General features: G+C 37.6%; 1 protein-coding gene across 25 annotated transcripts in view; it reads left to right on the top strand.

Moving 5' to 3' along the window:
• SOX6 (SRY-box transcription factor 6) overlaps positions 1 to 20,343 on the top strand; it is a 657,692-nt gene that overhangs the window by 233,341 nt on the left and 404,008 nt on the right. For 2 of the 25 annotated variants that reach the window (XM_049890543.1, XM_049890538.1), the window contains exon 1: positions 13,921 to 14,286. The exons of the other annotated variants lie outside the window; for them this stretch is intronic. The gene's annotated coding sequence lies outside the window, so the exon portion shown is untranslated. Of the gene's footprint in view, positions 1 to 13,920; positions 14,287 to 20,343 lie in introns of those variants that run through there. 25 annotated transcript variants of the gene reach the window in all.

Below are 20,343 nucleotides of genomic sequence, written 5' to 3'. Positions count from 1 at the left end.
TTACTGACTTGATTTGTAAACTTTTACTTAAAGCACAATAAGATATATAAAAAAAACGAGAGACTGACTTAATTTGTAATTAACTTTCACTTAAAGCACAATAAAATTTTTTTTAAAAAGCTGCAAATTTGCAGTGCCTCATTTGGGGTCGAACAAGGTGCCATTATTATTTATAATAATTATATCTTATTTTTCATAATTTTTTTTTTTTTTACTTTTTAATGAACATTTTCAAGTATTATGCAGTTCTCACAGTAACTCTGCAAGGTAGTTAAAACAGGACTCTTATTACATTTATTTCACCACTAGGAAAACTGGGACAGGAATTTGATAGAAGCTTGGACTAAAACTTTTTCTTTTTAATTCCTAGCAGTAGCTTTCTAGGCACGATTAATTAATATTTATCCCACTCGTCCCCCTAAAAAGGTTTAGATTGGAGGATATAATTAGATTCTTCTAAGGACCAGAATGAGTTAGGTGAATGTCCTCTGTGTTTTCTAGACTTAAAAGTTTTATTTTTTCTCATATTCCTAAAGATACAAAGTAGTCAACAATTTCCTACAACGGGAACTGCGATAGTTAAATGCATATAATTAATAGACATACACTGCTCAGCCTCGTACAAGTTAAAGCTTATTGGATAAAGTTTAATGGACCAAGTCCTTGCCTGAATCTTAAGGGTCCAAAAATAAGGAGAAACAGGTGTGAGCTTAAAAAGAATGAAATACCATAATTTGGAGCAACTGAACTGTAGCTCAAATAAAACCATGTGATAAAGCAGAGGGTACAAGCCTTTTGGGTGGCAACCCAAGTCATGTGAACTGAGGATGGATACCTCGTGTTGCCCATGAAAAAGATTTTTTAAAAGAAAAGAAAAAGTGGAAGACAATGGGTATGTTGTATGGGTACACATGTGCAGGCAGGTGTAGGTATATTTCTTTGAAAACAAATGCCAGGAGGTATTTGTAACGATTAGCTAAGAAAGCGGTTTGCTGCGTTAAAGTAAAAGCCAAATATTGTTTATGCTTCATTTGGACCAAAACTTAAACAGAGTAAATGAGAAATATCATATGATCATTTCAGTAGATGCAGAGAAACTATTTGACAACACCTATTCATGATTAAAAGCTCTCAGCAAACTAGTAATATAAAATAACTTGCTTAATATGAAAAGGGCATCTAGGAAAAACCTACAATAAACATCATATTAATGGTGAAATATTGAATGCTTTTTCTTTGTGATAGAGAACAAGATAATGAATGTCCACACTCACTCATTCTGTTTAATGTTGTATTGGAGGCTTTGCAATTAGACAAGGAAAGGAAATAAATAGTATAAAGATACAAAGGAAAAAAAGTAAAAGTAACTATTTTTAGCAAAGTCACACAAGGTTGATATATAAAAATCTTGTATTTTAATATACTAAATGGGTGGAGAACAAAATTTCATGGTAAACAAAGGAAAGGTGATTTTGTTTTGACCAAAATTAAGAACAATAAACAGCAACTAATTTGTTATTCTAACTATGAATTAAATATGAGAAGAATGAATTACCTGTAGGCTTTTTAGGAGTAATTTTTCAGGTCAAATGTTATGATGGCACAATCATTTTTGACTATGGTAGTACCATTATAACAAGGGTCATTTTTGCCAAGAAAGTTTCCTAAGGACCTAGGTTAATTCTTGTATATTCAAATGATTCTCTTTTGAACGATTTACCATATCTCCTATCATTCTTGACAATTTTTGGTTCTTCAATTTTTTTTCTAGCCTAACTCTGCAAGATCTTGCTTTGTCAAAGATTTCAACTGTTCTCCAGCATTCTGTTTTTTCACTTTATGAAGTCCTACTTCTGCAAGATTTGCAATTTCACTTTGCAGTCACTTTATATTGTATTTATATTTTGAACATTGGTTTCAATATTTAACAATGTAATATCTAGTGATCAGCTAGGCTGTGCTTCTCAACCTCGACTGAAAAAGTCATTATCTGGCAATTTTTAAAAGTGTCTCTATGCTTAGACTGCACTCCAACCAATTAAATCAATCTTCTAAAAAATTCTCCATTGTCTCCAACATGCAGCCAAGTTTGAAACCACTGTGCAGTGACTATCAAACTTACAAAGATGTTGACCCAATGGATGAGATATATTTAAGGTTAATTCAAGGAAGATTTTTTTAAAGAAGACTGATTTTATAAATGGTAAATTAATTAATGAATATTTATATATATATATTTTTGCATTAACTTTTATTGAGCTTCAAGTGAACGTTTACAAATCAAGTCAGACTGTCACATATAAGTTTATATACATCTTACTCCATACTCCCACTTGCTCTCCCCCTAATGAGTCAGCCCTTCCAGTCTCTCCTTTCGTGACAATTTTGCCAGCTTCCAACTCTCTCTATCCTCCCATCCCCCCTCCAGACAGGAGATGCCAACACAATCTCAAGTGTCCACCTGATATAATTAGCTCACTCTTCATCAGCATCTCTCTCCTACCCACTGTCCAGTCCCTTTCATGTCTGATGAGTTGTCTTCGGGGATGGTTCCTGTCCTGGGCCAACAGAAGGTTTGGGGACCATGACTGCCGGGATTCCTCTAGTCTCAGTCAGACCCTTAAGTATGGTCTTTTTATGAGAATTCGGAGTCTGCATCCCACTGATCTCCTGCTCCCTCAGGGGTTCTCTGTTGTGCTCCCTGTCAGGGCAGTCATCGATTGTGGCCAGGCACCAACTAGTTCTTCTGGTCTCAGGATGATGTAGGTCTCTGGTTCATGTGGCCCTTTCTGTCTCTTGGGCTCTTAGTTATCGTGTGACCTTGGTGTTCTTCCTTCTCCTTTGCTCCAGGTGGGTTGAGACCAATTGATGCATCTTAGATGGCCGCTTGTTAGCGTTTAAGACCCCAGACGCCACATTTCAAAGTGGGATGCAGAATGTTTTCATAATAGAATTATTTTGCCAATTGACTTAGAAGTCCCCTTAAACCATGGTCCCCAAACCCCTGCCCTTGCTCTGCTGACCTTTGAAGCATTCATTTTATCTCGGAAACTTCTTTGCTTTTGGTCCAGTGCAATTGAGCTGACCTTCCATGTATTGAGTGTTGTCCTTCCCTTCACATAAAGCAATTCTTATCTACTAATTAATCAGTGAAAAACACTCTCCCTCCCTCCCTCCCTCCCCTCCTCGTAACCACAAAGGTATGTGTTCTTCTCAGTTTATACTATTTCTCAAGATCTTATAATAGTGGTCTTATACAATATTTGTCCTTTTGCCTCTGACTAATTTCGCTCAGCATAATGCCTTCCAGGTTTCTCCATGTTATGAAATGTTTCACAGATTCGTCACTGTTCTTTATCGATGCGTAGTATTCCATTGTGTGAATATACCACAATTTATTTACCCATTCATCCGTTGATGGACACCTTGGTTGCTTTCAGCTTTTTGCTATTGTAAACAGAGCTGCAATAAACATGGGTGTGCATATAGCTGTTTGTGTGAAGGCCCTTGTTTCTCTAGGGTATATTCCGAGGAGTGGGATTTCTGGGTTGTGTGGTAGTTCTATTTCTAACTGTTTAAGATAATGCCAGATAGATTTCCAAAGTGGTTGTACCATTTTACATTCCCACCAGCAGTGTATAAGAGTTCCAATCTCTCTGCAGCCTCTCCAACATTTATTATTTTGTGTTTTTTGGATTAATGCCAGCCTTGCTGGAGTGAGATGGAATCCCATCGTGGTTTTAATTTGCATTTCTCTAATGGCTAATGATCGAGAGCATTTTCTCATGTATCTGTTAACTGCCTGAATATCTTCTTTAGTGAAGTGTGTGTTCATGTCCTTTGCCCACTTCTTGATTGGGTTGTTTGTCTTTTTGTGGTTGAGTTTTGACAGAATCATATAGATTTTAGAGATCAGGTGCTGGTCGGAGATGTCATAGCTGAAAATTCTTTCCCAGTCTGTCGGTGGTCTTTTTACTCTTTTGGTGAAGTCTTTAGATGAGCATAGGTGTTTGATTTTTAGGAGCTCCCAGTTATCGGGTTTCTCTTCGTCATTTTTGGTAATGTTTTGTATTCTGTTTATGCCTTGTATTAGGGCTCCTAAGGTTGTCCCTATTTTTTCTCCCATGATCTTTATCGTTTTAGTCTTTATGTTTAGGTCTTTGATCCACTTGGAGTTAGTTTTTGTGCTTGGTGTGAGGTATATATTTTTATATTTTGATGTCTTTCCCTCCCTATGTAAATTTGGGTACTCATGTAATGAGTATGTGAATAATGAGAGAATTTCCTGTATCCATTGAGTGCCAAGTATGTAGGGATCAGGAATACAATGTACGTTGTCCGTTTCTTCAGGAGTTTCCAAAGAAGAGAAACAAATTAAATATTTAACTATATGATACTAAATACTATGAAGGAAAAGGGAGACTTAACCTGGCCTTGGGATCAAGGATGGTGACTCCCCTTAGTAATATTAAAGCTGAGACGTAAGAGATGAGTAGGAGATAGTTTGGTGAAGAGGAGAGATAAGAGTGAACAACATTCTTGAAGGCCATAAATTGCGAAGAAGACTGGCCAGTATAACTAGAGACTAGATAATGAACAGAGAATAGTTAGAGAAGATTAAGTCTTATGTTGCTGAGTATGTGTAGATGGCAGGAGATAAGGCTAGAAAGCTGGTTTAGAATCAGATTTTCAATGGGTCCTGCACCCTTACTGAACAGGAGTTTATCCTGTAGGTTATGGGAAAATAACAAAGATTTTAAACAAGAGGTTGATGTGATCAGATTTTATATTTTAGGACCACAACTCCAGTTGTTGTTAGGTGCTGTCGAGTCGGTTCCGACTCATAATGACCCTGTGCACGACAGAACGAAATGCTGCTCAGTCCTCCACCATCCTTGCAATTGTTGCTATGCTTGAGCCCATTTTTGTAGCCACTGTGTCAGTCCATCCCGTTGAGGGTCGTCTTCTTTTTCGCTGACACTCTACCAAGCATGACGTCCTTCTCCAGGGACTGATCCCTCCTAATAACAGGTCCAAAGTATGTGAGACATAATCTCACCATCCTCGCTTCTAAGGAGCATTCTGATTGTACTTCTTCCAAGACAGATTTGTTCCTTCTTTTGGCAGTCCATGGTATATTCAATATTCTTCACCAGTGCCACAATTCAAAGGCGTCAGTTTTTCTTCAGTCTTCCTTATCCATTGTCCAGCATTCCAATGCATATGAGGTGATTGAAAATACCTTGGCTTGGATCAGGTGCACCCTAGTCCTCAAGATGACATCTTTGCTTTTTAGCACTTCATAGAGAGCTCTTGCTGCTGATTTGCCCAATGCAATGCGTGTTTTGATTTCTTGACACTGCAGCTTTCATGGGTATTGATTGTGAATCCAAGTAAAATGAAATCTTTGACAACCTCAATCTTTTCTCCATTTATCGTGATGTTGCATATCGGCCCAGTTGTGAGGATTTTTGTTTTCCTTATGTTGAAGTGTGATCCATACTGAAGGCTGTGGTCTTTGATGTTCAAAGTCCTTTTCACTTTTAGCAAGCAAGGTTGTGTCATTTGCATAATGCAGGCTCTTAATGAGTCTTCCTCCAATCCTGATGCCCTGTTCTTCTTCATAGAGTCCAGCTTCTCAGATTATTTGCTCAGCATACAGATTGAATAAGTATGGTGAAAGGATATAACCCTGACATACATCTTTCCTGACTTTAGACCATGCAGTATCTCCCTTGTTCATTCGAATGACTGCCTCTTGATCTATGTACAGATTCCTCATGAGCACAATTAAGTGTTCTGGAATCCCATTCTCTGCATTGTTATCCATAATTTGTTATGATCCACACAGTCGAATGCCTCTGCATGGTCAATAAAACACAGGTAAACATCTTTCTGGTATTCTGGGATTTCAGCCAGGATTCGCCTGACATCTACAATGATATACCTGGTTCCACGTCCTCTTCTAAATCTGGCTTGAATATCTGGCAGTTCTCTGTTGATATACTGCTGCAGCTGCTTTTGAATGATCTTCAGCAAAATTTTGCTTGCATGGGATATTAATGACACTGTTTGATAATTTCTGTGTTTGGTTGGATCACCTTTCTTGGGAATAGGTATAAATATGGATCTCTTCCAGTTGGTTGATCAGGTAGCTGTCTTCCAAATTTCTTGGCATAGACAAGTGAGCGCTTCCAGTACTGCATACCTTTGTTGAAACATCTCAATTGGTGTTCCATCAGTTCTGGGAGCCTTGTTTTTTGCCAATGCCTTCAGTGCAGCTTGGACTTCTTCCTTCAGTACCATTGGTTCCTGATCGTATGTTACCTACTGAAATGGTTGAACATCCACCAGTTCTTTTTGTTATAGTGACTCTGTGTATTCCTTCCATTTTCTTTGGTACTTTCTGTGTCATTTAGTATTTTCCCTGTAGAATCCTTCAGTATTGCAACTCAAGGCTTGAATTTTTTCTTCAGTTCTTTCAGCTTGAGAAAGCCTGAGCGTGTTCGTCCCTTTTGGGTTTTTCTCTCCAGGTCTTTGCACATGTCATCATAAACACCCTTTAAAATCTTCTGTTCAGCATTTTTACTTCATCATTTTTTCCTTTTGCCTTAGCTACTTGACGTTCAAGAGCAAATTTCAGAGTCTCTTCTGACATCCATTTTGGTCTTTTCTTTCTTTCCTGTCTTTTTGATGACCTCTTGGTTTCTTCATGTATGATGTCCTTGATGTCATTCCACAACTTGTCAGGTCTTGGTCATCAGTGTTCAATACATCAAATCTGTTCTTGAGATGATGGTCTCTAAATTTAGGTGGGATATACTCAAGGTCATACTTTGGCTCTCATGGACTTGTTCTAATTTTAGTTTCAACTTGAACTTGCATGTGCGTAATTGATGGTCTGATCTGCAGTTGATCCCTGAATACCAGAAGGATGTTTACCTATGTTTTATTGACTATGCAAAGGCATTCAACTGCCTGGATCTTAACAAATTTTGGATAATGTTGTGAAGAATGGGAATTCCTGAACACTTCATTGTGCTTATGAGGAACCTGTACATAGATCAAGAGGCAGTTGTTCGGCCAGAACAAGGGGATACTGAATGGTTTAGTCAGGAAAGGTCTGTGCCTGGGCTGTACCCTTTCACCATACCTATCAATCTGTATGCTGAGCAAATAATCCCAGAAGCTGGACTATACGAAGAAGAATGGGACATTCAGGATTGGAGGAAGACTCATTAACAACCTGAGGTATGCAGATGACACAACCTTGCTTGCTTAAAGGGGAGAGGACTGATTCTTCATCAAAGACCACAGCCTTCACTATGAATTACACGTCAACATAAAGAAAACAAAAATCCTCACAACTGGGCCAATAAGCCGCATCATGATAAACAGAAAAGATTGAAGTTGTCAAGGATTTCATTTTACTTGGATCCACAGTCAACAGCCATGGAAGCAGCAGTCAAGAAAGCAAATGACACGTTGCCTTGGGCAAATCTGCTGCAAAGGACTTCTTTAAAGTGTTGAAAAGCAAAGATGTCACCTTGAAGATTAAGGTGCACCTGATCCAAGCCATGGTATTTTCAGTCTCATCATATGCCTGTGAAAGCTACACAATGAATAAGGGAGATGGAAGAAGAATTGATGTCTTTGAATTGTGGCATTGGTGAAGAATATTGAATATACCATGGACTGCCAAAAGAAGGAACAAATCTGTGTTGGACGAAGTACAACCAGAATGCTGCTTAGAAGCAAGGATGGCGAGACTGCGTCTTACATACTTTGGACATGTTGTCAGAAAGGAACAGTCCCTGGAGAAGGACATCGTGCTTGGTAAAGTGCAAGGTCAGTGGAAAAGAGGAAGACCCTCAACAAGATGGATTGACACAGTCGCTGCAACAACGAGCTCAGGTATAACAATGATTGTAAGGATGGCTCAGGACCGGGCAGTGTTTCGTTCTGTTCTGCAGTGTTTCATTCTGTTGTGCATAGGGTCGTTATGAGTTGGAACCGACTCGATAGTACCTGGCAACAGCAACAACAACTCCAGTGGCAAAAAAAAAAAAAAAAAAAAAAATTTTACAGTGTGGTATCCTCAACTTAGAACCAGAAAAGTAGACGTTGCTTTGCTTCATGTTTCCTGCATTGCAATAAAATTCTTAAAGTGGAATTGGCTTCTCCTCTAATTCTCATATTACTTCGTTCCCCAGGCTAAACACAAAATCACACGTGCTAGCATTCTTCAAGAGCCCTTTGCATACCAATACAAGCAGAATCTTCCTATGAGTTTTACAGTATGTTAAAGATAGCTTTGAAATAAGGCTAGGCGCTTGAGAGCCGTACTCAAGAGATTGACCCCAGAGAGTAATGTGGTTCCAGTTGACCCCAGAGAGTAATGTGGTTCCAGATACTACAAATCTCTGAACATACTAAAGTGGCTTCAAGCAATTTGACAGCAACAAACATGAAACTCTTCTGGTAGTTTGAAGTGACTGTTAGCTAGTAGGAGGGGAAGTGATGGGGGAAAAAAATTGCAAAATTTTAATTAAATAATGTTTTATGTATTTTTCTCCTCTTGACTCAATTCAGTCACAAATGATATAGCAGTTGCTTGGGGTTTCCACCCCTGGTGGCGTAGTGGTTAAGTGCTACAGCTGCTAACCAAAAGGTCGGCAGTTGGAGTATGCCAGGCGCTCCGGGTTGCTATGAGTCGGAATCGACTCGATGGCACTGGGCTTTGGGGTTTCTACAGCATTAACTAATCCAAAAGAACAAAAACTGAATCAGAACTAGTAATCTTATTTATTATGCCCTTCTTTCCTTTAAGTGGAAACCCTGGTGGCATAGTGGTTAATTGCTATGGCTGCTAACCAAAGGATCACCAGTTTGAATCTGCCAGGTGCTCCTTGGAAACTCTATGGGGCAGTTCTACTCTGTCCTATATGGTCGCAATGAGTCGGAATCGACTTGATGGCACCTGGTTTGGTTTTTTTGGTTTTCCTTTAAGCATCATGAAGAACTCAGTGTCTCTTGTGCTCATAAGGAGTTTGAATTTGAAACAGAGTGAGATATGCTCCCAAACACAAAAATAAAGGAAAGATATTTGTTTGAATTTATTTTCCCTTTTCCCTTTTGTTTATTGAAAAGTTTTTTTTTTTTTCCTGAGTGATGGAAATAAGACTTGAAAATAATGACACTATTGAGAGTAAAGCATACCTGAACAGGATTTTTTTTTTGTTTTCCAAGAATAAAGTGCACTCCAGAAAACAATTTATAAGCATGATATAGACTTACCCTTTCTACTACAAAATGTAGATACCTTTGGTATTAATGCTGTCCATTGCCTTTAGTCTATTGACAATCAGAGTCCAAGAAAAGAAGTAAAATAGTCACAGCTGAGTCAGCTTAAGTGGCAATTAGATCAGGAGATGTCACGCTTTATGGGAAGCTATAGAAAGGGTGAATTGAATATTAATTGGGAACAGGAAAGCACATAGTCTAAACTCTAGTCCTGATGCTGCCGCACATTATCTGTGTGACTGTGTTTCGGTTAGCCTGTCTCAATTCTGTACTAGCATCCTACTATCACTACTGCTGATGATAATAGCAATAACTTAGAGTAATTGAGAGTTACAATGTCCCAGTACTTCGTACCTTTTTTATTCTTCTACTTTTCTCTCCTTTGAACCTCAGATTAATGAAGAAATGGAGAAATGATTTATATTTCTGGGAAGATGCACTTTTCTAAATAAGTGAGATTTCCTCCTGTCCTCTAGGATCTTTTGTGTAGCTCCCCGGCATATTCTTTACTAATTGTACATGACATTCGGTGGGACATTACCAAGAGAGATAACACTATACATCAAAAAGAAAACATTTTGCCATAGGTTTATTTCTGATATTTTAATTTGCTTTTTTTTGGCTGGCACTTATTTTATTTTCTCAACTGTGCAGTGTCAGTGATTAAATACGTAGTAGTAGCTATCCATCAGCTGCTCCTTGGAGACCCTATGGGGCAGTTCCACTCTGTCCTATAGGGTCACTATGAGTCAGAATCTATTCAACAGCAAGAGGTTTGGTTTGGTAGCTAAATTTGCCTAAAGCATTTTTTTAAAAAAAATTTTAGGAGATAAAAGGTGCATTTCACTTATGACTAAACAACAAAAGCAAACAAAAAACCAAAACCGTTGCTGTTGAGTCACTTCCGACTCATAGTGACTATAGGACAGAGTAGAGCTGCCCCATTGGGTTTCCAAGGAGCGGCTGGTGGGTTTGAACTGCTGACCTTTTTGGTTAGCAGCCGTAGCATGCTGTAGCTCTTAACCATTGGGCCACCAGGGCTCCTCCCTTATGACCATGCTTCTAGAATTTTGTTCATTTTATCAGATTATTTTGTTCTTTCCCTAGAATTAAAAAAAAAAATTCCCCCTTAAAATGAGGGTGTGTCAGAATTGTTGCAAGCAAAGATAGAGGTGATCATATGTGGTTCCTGTAACAAGCTTTATGTTGATATTGCCTGCTATTTTAAATAGTATCTCTAAAACCACTTTTAGCTTTTTTTTTTTAAAGCAAATTTATTGCTCAGCAGTGAGTTAATTTCCCCCATCACTTATGTTTTTGTAATACTTTTATTCTTCTAGGGTTAATGTAGGATATTTGAGCCAGGAACTCTTAATACAGAATGAGTTAACCCTTCTATTGTGCATTTGTGTATTTCTTAGATTTCTAAAGGCTGCCTCTTTAAGCACCAAAATTATTTTTACGATTTAATTATATCATTGTTTGGAAAATACAAGAAAAGTCAAAGAAGAGAATTAAAATCACCCATAATTCCATTACTGGAGATAGCCCTTGATAATATTTTTGTACAGTGTATACATAGTTGAGGTTATACCATATATGGTTTTGTATTCTGATTTTTTAATTTAACATCTTAACAGTTTGTCTTGAAGGCCAAGAATTTTCACTGTGAACAACTGATTCCGGAACCATTTCTTGAGTTGAGGTGTGTTGAGGCTGTTTACTTCTATATTGAATGGTCACCAAACTGTTGTGCTTTTTGTGTCTGAATTCTGGGTTTTCTGTCAATATCTGTATTTCCAGAGTGTAAGGTGTCATTTCTCTGTAATAAGTGTGTTTGCCTCTGGTAGTATTACTCTCCTCCTATGCTCCTATAATCTGCTACTTTTATTCTGCTTAGGGCTGTTAAATTAGATAAGAAGAGAGGGAAAACTAACATTTTATAGAGCTCCTTAGTGTTGTACAGCACCATGCTTCATGCTTTTACATAAATTATGCTTTTTAATTCTCACAATAACTCCTTGAATAAGTATTATTCATTTTTGTTAGATAACAAAGAACCATTTACTGAACATTTACTATATGCTAGGAATTGTGATACAAACTTTACATATATTACATCAATTTGGTTTATCCTGCAACACACCAGTGAGGTGGATCATTTTACAGATAAAAATACCTATGCTTAGGGAGGTTGAGTAATTTGTCTGAGATCATGATGTTGTTGTTAGGTGCCGTTGAGCTGGTTCTGACTCATTATGACCCTATGTACAACAGAGTGAAACACTGCCTGGTCCTGTGCCGTTCTCAAAATTGTTGTTATGCTTGAGCCCATTGCTGCAGCCACTGTGTCAATCCATCTTGTTGAGGGTCTTCCTCTTCTTTGCTGACCCTACACTTTACCGAGCATGATGTCCTTCTCCAGGGACTGATCGCTGCTGACAACATGTCCAAAGTACATGAGACGAAGTCTTGCCATCCTTACTTCTAAGGAACATTCTGGCTGTACTTTTTCCAAGACAAATTTGTCTGTTCTTCTGGCAGTCCATGTTATATTCGGTATTCTTCACCAACATCATATTTCAAAGGCATCAATTCTTCTTCGGTCTTCTTCCGGGATCATACTGCTAAAAAATGGTAGAACCAGGATTTGAACCCAGACATATCCCTCAAACAATTAAGAACGTTAAAATTATGTTTAAAGAAAGAGCAAGTAGATTGTGAGCAAAGCCCTGAGGAATTCTCCTTTAGAAAAAGTAAATAAGCTTAGTGTGTTATCTTGAAACGTGTTTTGGGTTTTGCTTCCTTTCTAATTCTGCTTATTGTTCTATTAGAGGGATATTGCTGTATAAGTGATCTGTGGAGAAATGTAGTGATAAACTTAAAAAAAAAAACTACCAAAGAAGCAGCAATTATTATTGTGAAAACAAGCCTTTGTTGTCATCATTCATACTTGAGAATTGAGTGCACTCTTTGCTAGATTTCCTATGTAAGAAGAGTACTGATTTATGAACTAATACAGAAGTTAATACAGTAATTAGCCAAAAAATCATTGTAGTGATGTCAAACCCTGGCTGTACCACTACTAGTACAGATACGAGTCGGAATGGACTTGATGGCAACAGATACAGGTTTGGGCAAGTTAATTTCTATGTGTCCAGTTTCTCATATGTAAAATGGGAATAGTAGTTACGTTGTTGTTGCTAGGTGTTGTTGAGTTGGTTGTGACTCATAGCGACCCTGTGTACAAAAGAACGAAACACTGACCAGTCCTGCGTCATCCTCATGATTGTTGTTAATGCCTGAGCCCATTGTTGCAGCCATTGTGTCAGTCCATCTCATTGAGGGTCTTCCTCTTTTTCACTGACCCTCTACTTTAGCAAGTATGATGTCCTTCTCCAGGGAATAATCCCTTCTGATAACATGTCCAAAGTATGTGAGATGAAGCCTCACCATCCTTGCTTCTGATGAGCATTCTGGGTATATTTCTTCCAAGACAGATTTCTTTGTTCTTTTGGCAGTCCGTGGTATATTCAATATTCTTCACCAACACCATAATTCAAAGACATTAATTCTTCCTCCGACTTCCTTATTAATTGCCCAGCTTTCACATGCATACGAGGCAATCGAAAACACCATGGCTTGGATCAGGTGCACCTTAGTCCTAAAAGAGACATCTTTGCTTCCTTAACACTTTAAAGAGGTCTTCTGCAACAGATTTGCCCAATGCAGTACGTTGTTTGATTTCTTGCCTGCTGCTTCCATGAGCGTTGATTGTGGATTCAAGTAAAATGACATCCTTTGCAACCTCAATCTTTTCTCCATTTATCATGATGTTGCTTATTGGTCCAGTTGCGAGGATTTTTGTTTTCTTTATGTTGAGGTGTAATCCATACTGAAGGCTGAAATCTTTGATCTTCATCAGTAAGTGCTTTAAGTCCTCTTCACTTTCAGCAAGCAAGGTTGCATCATCTGCATACTGCAGGTTGTTAATGAGTCCATTAACATTGTTTATAGTAGTTGTACCTACATAATAATATCTACTTCTATGTGAGCTGTTTGTTTTGAGGACTAAATGAGTTAATATATGTAAAACAATTAGAATAATGTTTGTTGCATAATAAATTGCAGGTAAGTGTTAAAAACCAAACCAAACCCATTGCTGTCCGGTCAATTCTGACTCATAGCGGCCCTATATATAGGACAGGGTAGAACTGCCGACCTTTTGGTTAGCAGCCATAGCTCTTAACCACTACACCACCAGGGTTTTCATGGAAGTGTTAGTTATTGTTATTTTACTTTGAATTTTTAACCATTTTTCAAGTCAGGTTTCTAAAAAAAACTGCTAACCATCTTAAGCAGCAGAAGTCTTTGCCTATCAAAATATCTTTTTCTTTACTTCACAAATAACCTAGTAGTATCTCCTTCATTCCTTCTCTCCTTCCTTAAGAAAAGACCTACCCAGAAGTTGGCAGTGATCTCACATTGAACTCTGTAACTTCACTTTGATTTTTTGGACATAAGCACATGAGCATCCAAAGTTGTAGTATTTTATTCAGAATGGATACAAGCTTCTTGTGAGGTATCAAATATAGCATCTCTTACCTTCAGATAGCTTTCCCCCAAGCTGTGAAGTTTTGGTCTGTCTTTTATAAATATGATACTACTTCAGGCAAATAAGGTAACAGTGCAGTTGTTTTCAATAACTGGTTTGGGTATAGAATGTGTATTGGCATCCCATAATAGCAAGTACTCCTTTTTTTATTTGTTGTTTTATTATTGACAGAAGCAAATGGCAATTCACTCTTGCCCCCTCCACTGGGGTGTGCATGTGCAAGACAAAGATAAAAGCTATGTTTCCTTCGTGGAAGGGTGTGGAGGTAGAGGATGATTTCAATTAGAAATAATGAGAGCAATAGAGCCTTCCAATGAAGGTACTGGCCACCAAAGGACAAAAGCAAGAAGCTAGTTCCTGAAGTTGAGGTATTTGATTAAAAGTTGAGTCTATTCTTTGTGCATCCAGTGCCAGATAATGTTATTTATGAGCTGGAGTGATGGTGTGCTTGACAAAGGTGTTTTGTGGATGGTTTGATGATGGTTTGGTTTGATGATGGTTGGGAGAAAAGCAACCTTGGGATAACCAGAGAACCTGTAATAAGTAAAAAGTAAGATACTTTGGTAGGCAAAGACTTTGGCGTTTTAAGATGTTCGCTTGTCTTTCCTAATGATTAAGTATGAGAATTAGTGGTTTATTATTTTGGTAAATAACATGTTAGAGAAAAAAATTACCAAACTTTGCTTAGAATGTCTAATGGCTTTCTTTCATTACCTTTTTTTTTTTTTCTCAAATAGCTCATAAGTAAATGTTATTCTCAGGTGATTTTTATGTTTAAATGTTTATTTTAAAAAGTCTGAAATTGTGTCTCCTGTGTGTCTATGTGTCTGTGGGATAGGAAGAGAAGGTGAGATTTTAAAGAGATGAAAAGTTAGTAGAAGTTAATATTAGAACTTGAGCTTTGTGCTGTAAGATAAAAGGTTTCAAGCATGGTTTCTCTTTAATGGAGAAAATGAAAATGACTATATTAATGCATATTTCCATGAAGAATGTGTATAAATATCACATAGAAAATTACAAGAACAAGCAGACTTTCTAAGGGATGGAAGAAAGTATATGTAACTTTAAAAAAATGCAGTGAAGAGATACTTTTTCAAACACTTTTAAAAATAGCGTCCAATTGGGATAAAGTTTTAAGAAAACAGGCTGGGCCATTTATAGATTACAACACTTTTAATTTTCTCAGTGTTACAAAGTGTTGATTTTGATAAAGAATTTGTTGATGCTGTATCAGCCTCTCCATGTGGAGAAGTGCTGCTGGATGATTAGGTAGACTTTGGGCTGGCAGCCAAAATTCAGAAATTTGGTCCCTAGTTCTTCTGGCCTTCTGAAAATGGGAAAAAGCTACGAAGTTTTACTGAAACTTGATTGCCTATAAATTCATCATTATAAAGAATACATTTTCTCTTTCTTCATGTTTTTTTCTTTTAAAAATCCTCTTTTTATCTCATGTCAATATCATCTTCATCTATGTTTAGCTAAGTAGATATTATTCAGGAGCTCCTCCAGGGTTTACATTAGCTTAGTCTTATGAAAATTCTTTACATTTGTATAGTTTTTTTGTATAAATTTAAAGAGAAAGAGTCTTTTTTTTTAAAACTATAAGCTAAAGCTGAAGAATCTGAAACTTGGAGAGATTAATTAATTCGTTTGTCCGAGATCACATATTTAGGAATCAGGCCAGGACTTTTAGCAATACCACGCTGCCAAATGATTGTGGTATTTTTTCGTCTGACTACATTGTCGACCAGTGTTAGCACATTTGCTTTTTATCATCTGTTTAACCACTTTTCAATAATCTTATTGATGATATCTACTTATTTATCAATAGATAGACACATATCAAAGAGATTTGCCTGATTTCTCTGTAGGGCTCATTTAAAGCTTGATATAGATCATGTAAGGGTCTTCATCACTGTAAGTAAAGTTTCTGATTGAACAGAATATACTAATACATTTATGAGATTTACTTTTCATAGAAAAGCTAGCATATCTATGGTCTCTGTTTTGGCAATAATGAAGGCAATATGTTATTTTTCACTTTCAGCCTTATAGGTTTGTTAAACAATTTTTTGGTGGAATTAGGGTTTGGAGAAAAGGGTAAAATATAGTCTTTCTCATTGATTTTTTTTTTTTTTTCCCGTGATTAGAAAAACAATCCATGGCCATTGGAGACAATTTAGGAAAAAAAAAAAAAAAAAACAACTAAAAATATTTCTCCCATAATATATCTAGAAATACCTCAAAATTCTTACAGTGATTATATCCTTGAAGTTTTTTCACTTAGATACACATAGTTTTAAAAGAAAAAATGGGATCTTATCGCACATGCTGTTTTGTAACCTGCTTTGTAAAAGTTCACATATCATGAACATTTCTCCATACCATTAAATATTCTTCTCCTATGTACCTTTTCTTTTTAAAATGAACTTTATTATTTGTTATAAAAGTAATGCTTACTGCATATAGGAAGTTCAGGAAATACATATAAGGATGAAGAAAAAGAAATTGTGTTCCTTTGTCCAGATATAATTTAATATTGAGGAGTGTATATTTTGATATACTCCTCAATATTATAGTGGTTATATAATTTGATTGGAGCCCTGGCGGCACAATGGTTAAGAGCTCAGCTGCTAACCAAATGGTTGGCAGTTAAAATCCAACAGTCGTTCCTTGGAAACCCTATAGGGTAGTTCTATGAGTCAGAATCTACTCGACGGCAACAGGTTTTTTTTTCTATACTTTGAGGTATATTAAAATTTTATATCATTTATCTATTATATATATATATTTTAACATTTGTTGTTGTTAGGAGCCGCCGAGTCATTTCCGACTCATAGTGACCCTATGTACCATAGAACAAAACACTGCCCAGTCCTGTGCCGTGCTCACAATCATTATGCTTGAGCCCATGGTTGCAGCCACTGTGTCAGTCCATCTCATTGAGGGTTTTCCTCTTTTCCACTGACCCTGTATTTTACCAAGAATGATGTCCTTCAGGGACTGATCCCTCCTGACAACATGTCCAAAGTATGTAAGACACAGTCTTGCCATCCTTGCTTCTAAGGAGCACTCTGGTTGTACTTCTTCCAAGATAGATTTGTTCATTCTTTTGGCAGTCCATGGTATATTCAATATTCTTTGCCAGCACCACAATTCAAAGGTGTCAATTCTTCTTTGGCCTTCCTTATTCATTGTCCAACTTTTGCATGCGTATGATGTGATTGAAAATGCCGTGGCTTAGTTTTTTTTGGGGAGGGGGCCAGGCTCACCCTAATCTTCAAGGTGATGTCTTTGCTTTTCAACATTTTAAAGAGATCCTTTTTTTTTGCAGCAGATTTGCCCAATGCAGAGTCTTTTGATTTCTTTAAACTCTGGTGGCATAGTGGTTAAGAACTCTGGCACCTAACCAAAAGGCTGGCAGTTTGAATCCACCAGGTGCTCCTTGGAAGCCCTCTGGGGCAGTTCTACTCTGTCCTATAGGGTTGCTATGAGTCAGAATCGACTTGATGGCAATGGGTTTTTCTGGTTTGGCTCCCACGGGTATTGATTGTAGATCCAAGTAAAATGAAATCCTTGATAACTTCAGTCTTTTCTCTGTTTATTATGATGTGGCTTATTGGTCCAGTTGTTAGGATTTTTGTTTTCTTTATGTTGAGGTGTAATTCATACTGAAGACTGTGGTCTTTGATCTTCATCAGGAAGTGCTTCAAGTCCTCTTCACTTTCAGTAAGCAAGATTGTGTCATCTGCATAACTCAGGTTGTTAATGAGTCTTCCTCCAATCCTGATGCCCTATTCTTCGTATAGTCCAGCATCTTGGATTATTTGCTTAGCATACAGATTGAATAGGTATGATACAACCCTGACGGACATCCTTCCTGAATTTAAATCACGCAGTATCATCTTGTTCTGTCAGAACAACTGCCTCTTGATCTGTGTACGGGTTCCTCATGAGCACAATTAAGTGTTTTGGAATTCCCATTCTTCACAATGTTATCGATATTTTATTATGACCCACACAGTTGAATGCCTTTGCATAGTCAATAAAACACAAGCAAACATCTTTCTGATATTCTCTGCTTTCAGCCAAGATCCATCTGACATCAGCAATGATAACCCTGGTTCCATGTCCTCTTCTGAATCTGGCCTGAATTTCTGCCGGTTCCCCGTTGATATACTGCTGCAGCTGCTTTGGAATGATCTTCAGCAAAATTTTACTTGCATGTCGTAGTAATGATATTGTTCGATAATTTCCGTATTTTGTTGTATCTTGGGAATAGGCATAAATATGGATCTCTTTCATTCAATTGGCCAGGTAGCTGTCTTCCAAATTTCTTGGCATAAACAAATGAGCACTTCCAGTGTTGCGTCCCTTTGCTGAAACATCTCAATTGATATTCCACCAATTCCCAGAGCCTTGTTTTTCGCCAGTGCCTTCAGTGGAGCTTGGACTTCTTCCTTCAGCACCATTGGTTCCTGATCATACGCTACCTCTTGAAATGGTTGAATGTCGACCAATTCTTTTTGGTATGACTGTGTATTTGTTCCGTCTTCTTTTGATGCTTCCTGCATCGTTTAATATTTTCCCCATAGAATCCTTCACTATTGCAACTCAAGGCTTGCATTTTTTTCTTAGGTTCTTTCAGCTTGAGAAATGCCAAGTTGTTCTTCCCTTTTGGTTTACTATCTCCAGCTCCTTGCACATGCCGTTATAGTACTTTGTCTTCTCGAGCTGCCCTTTGAAATCTTCTGTTCAGTTCTTTTGCTTCATCTTTTCTTCCTTTTGCCTTAGCTGCTCGATGTTAAAGAGCAAGTTTCAGAGTCTCTTCAGACATCCATTTTAGTCTTTCCTTTCTTTCCTGTCTTTTTAATGACCTCTTGCTTTCCTCATATATGACATCTTTGATGTCATTCCACAACTCGTCTGGTCTTTGGTCATTAGTGTTCAACGTGTCACATCTGTTCTTGAGATGGTCTCTAAATTCAGGTGGGATGTATTCAAGGGTGGCTTTCATGGACTTGTTCTAATTTTCTTCAGTTTCCACTTGGACTTGCATATGAGCAATTGATGGTGTGTTCCACAGTCGGCCCCTGGCCTTGTTCTAACTGATGACATTGTGCTTTTCCATCATCTCTTTCCACAGCTGTAGTCGATTTGATTCCTTTGTATTCCATTTGGCAAGGTCCATGTGTATAGTCACTGTTCCTGTTGGTGAAAAAAGGTATTTGCGATGAAGAAGTCGTTGGTCTTGCAAAATTCTATCATGTGATCTCCAGCATTGTTTCTGTCACCAAGGCCATATTTTCCTACTATCAACCCTTCTTTTTTTTCAACTTTCACATTCCCATCACCAGTAATTATCAGTATTTCCTGATTGCATGTTTGATTAATTTCAGACTGCAGAAGCTGGTAAAAATCTTCAATTTCTTCATCTTTGGTCTTAGTGGTTGGTGCATAAATTTGAATAATACTGATATTAACTGGTCTTCCTCGTAGGCGTATGGATATTATCCTATTACTGACAACGCTGTACTTCAGGATAGATCTTGAAATGTTCTTTTTGACAATGAATGCAATGCTATTCCTCTTCAAGTTGTCATTCCTGACATAGTAGACCATATGATTATCCGATTCAAAATGGCCAGTACCAGTGCATTTCAACTCACTAATACCTAGGATATTAATCTTTGCGCATTCCATTTCATTTTTGATGATTTTCAGTTTTTCTAGATTCATGCTTTGTTCATTCCAGGTTCCGATTACTAATCGATGTTTGCAGCTGATTCTTCTCATTTTGAGTCATGCCACATCAGCAGATGAAGGTCCCGAAAGCTTGACTCCGTCCACATCGTTAAGGCCGACTCTACCTTGAGGAGGCAGCTCTTTCCCAGCCATCTTTTGTTTGCCTTCCAACCTGGGGGGCTCATCTTCTGACAGTATATCAGACAGTGTTCTGCTGCTATTCATAAGGTTTTCACTGGCTAATTTTTTTCAGAATTACATTGCTAGATCCTTCTTCCTAGCCTATCTTAGTCTGGAACCTCAGCTGAAACCTGTCTGCTGTGGGTGACCCTGCTGGTATTGGAATACTGTTGGCATAGCTTCCAGCATCACAGCAAACATGCAAGCCCCCACGGTACAAGAAACTGACGGACACAAGGGGGATTTTTAGTGTATGAAATATGTATTTCCTTTTGCTATGTAAGATAATAAATATTTTATAATCTTTTTAACAGTATAGCATATCATTTATATTTTCCCATGATAGCATATGTTCTACGCTGTTACTTTAATGATTGCATACTATTCCATTTGTAGACATTTCATAGTTCAGCTAATCATCGCTAGTTAAGGCTATTTCTGATTTCCCACTGTTATTAACAATATTGCAATAAACGGCTTTGTTGCTCAATCTGATATTT

This window comes from Elephas maximus, chromosome 7 (assembly GCF_024166365.1).
Source record: "Elephas maximus indicus isolate mEleMax1 chromosome 7, mEleMax1 primary haplotype, whole genome shotgun sequence".
In the NCBI taxonomy this organism is placed as follows: Eukaryota; Metazoa; Chordata; class Mammalia; order Proboscidea; family Elephantidae; genus Elephas; species Elephas maximus.
The sequence above is the reverse complement of the archived record's forward strand: the minus strand, read 5'-3'. Positions and strand labels throughout refer to the sequence as shown.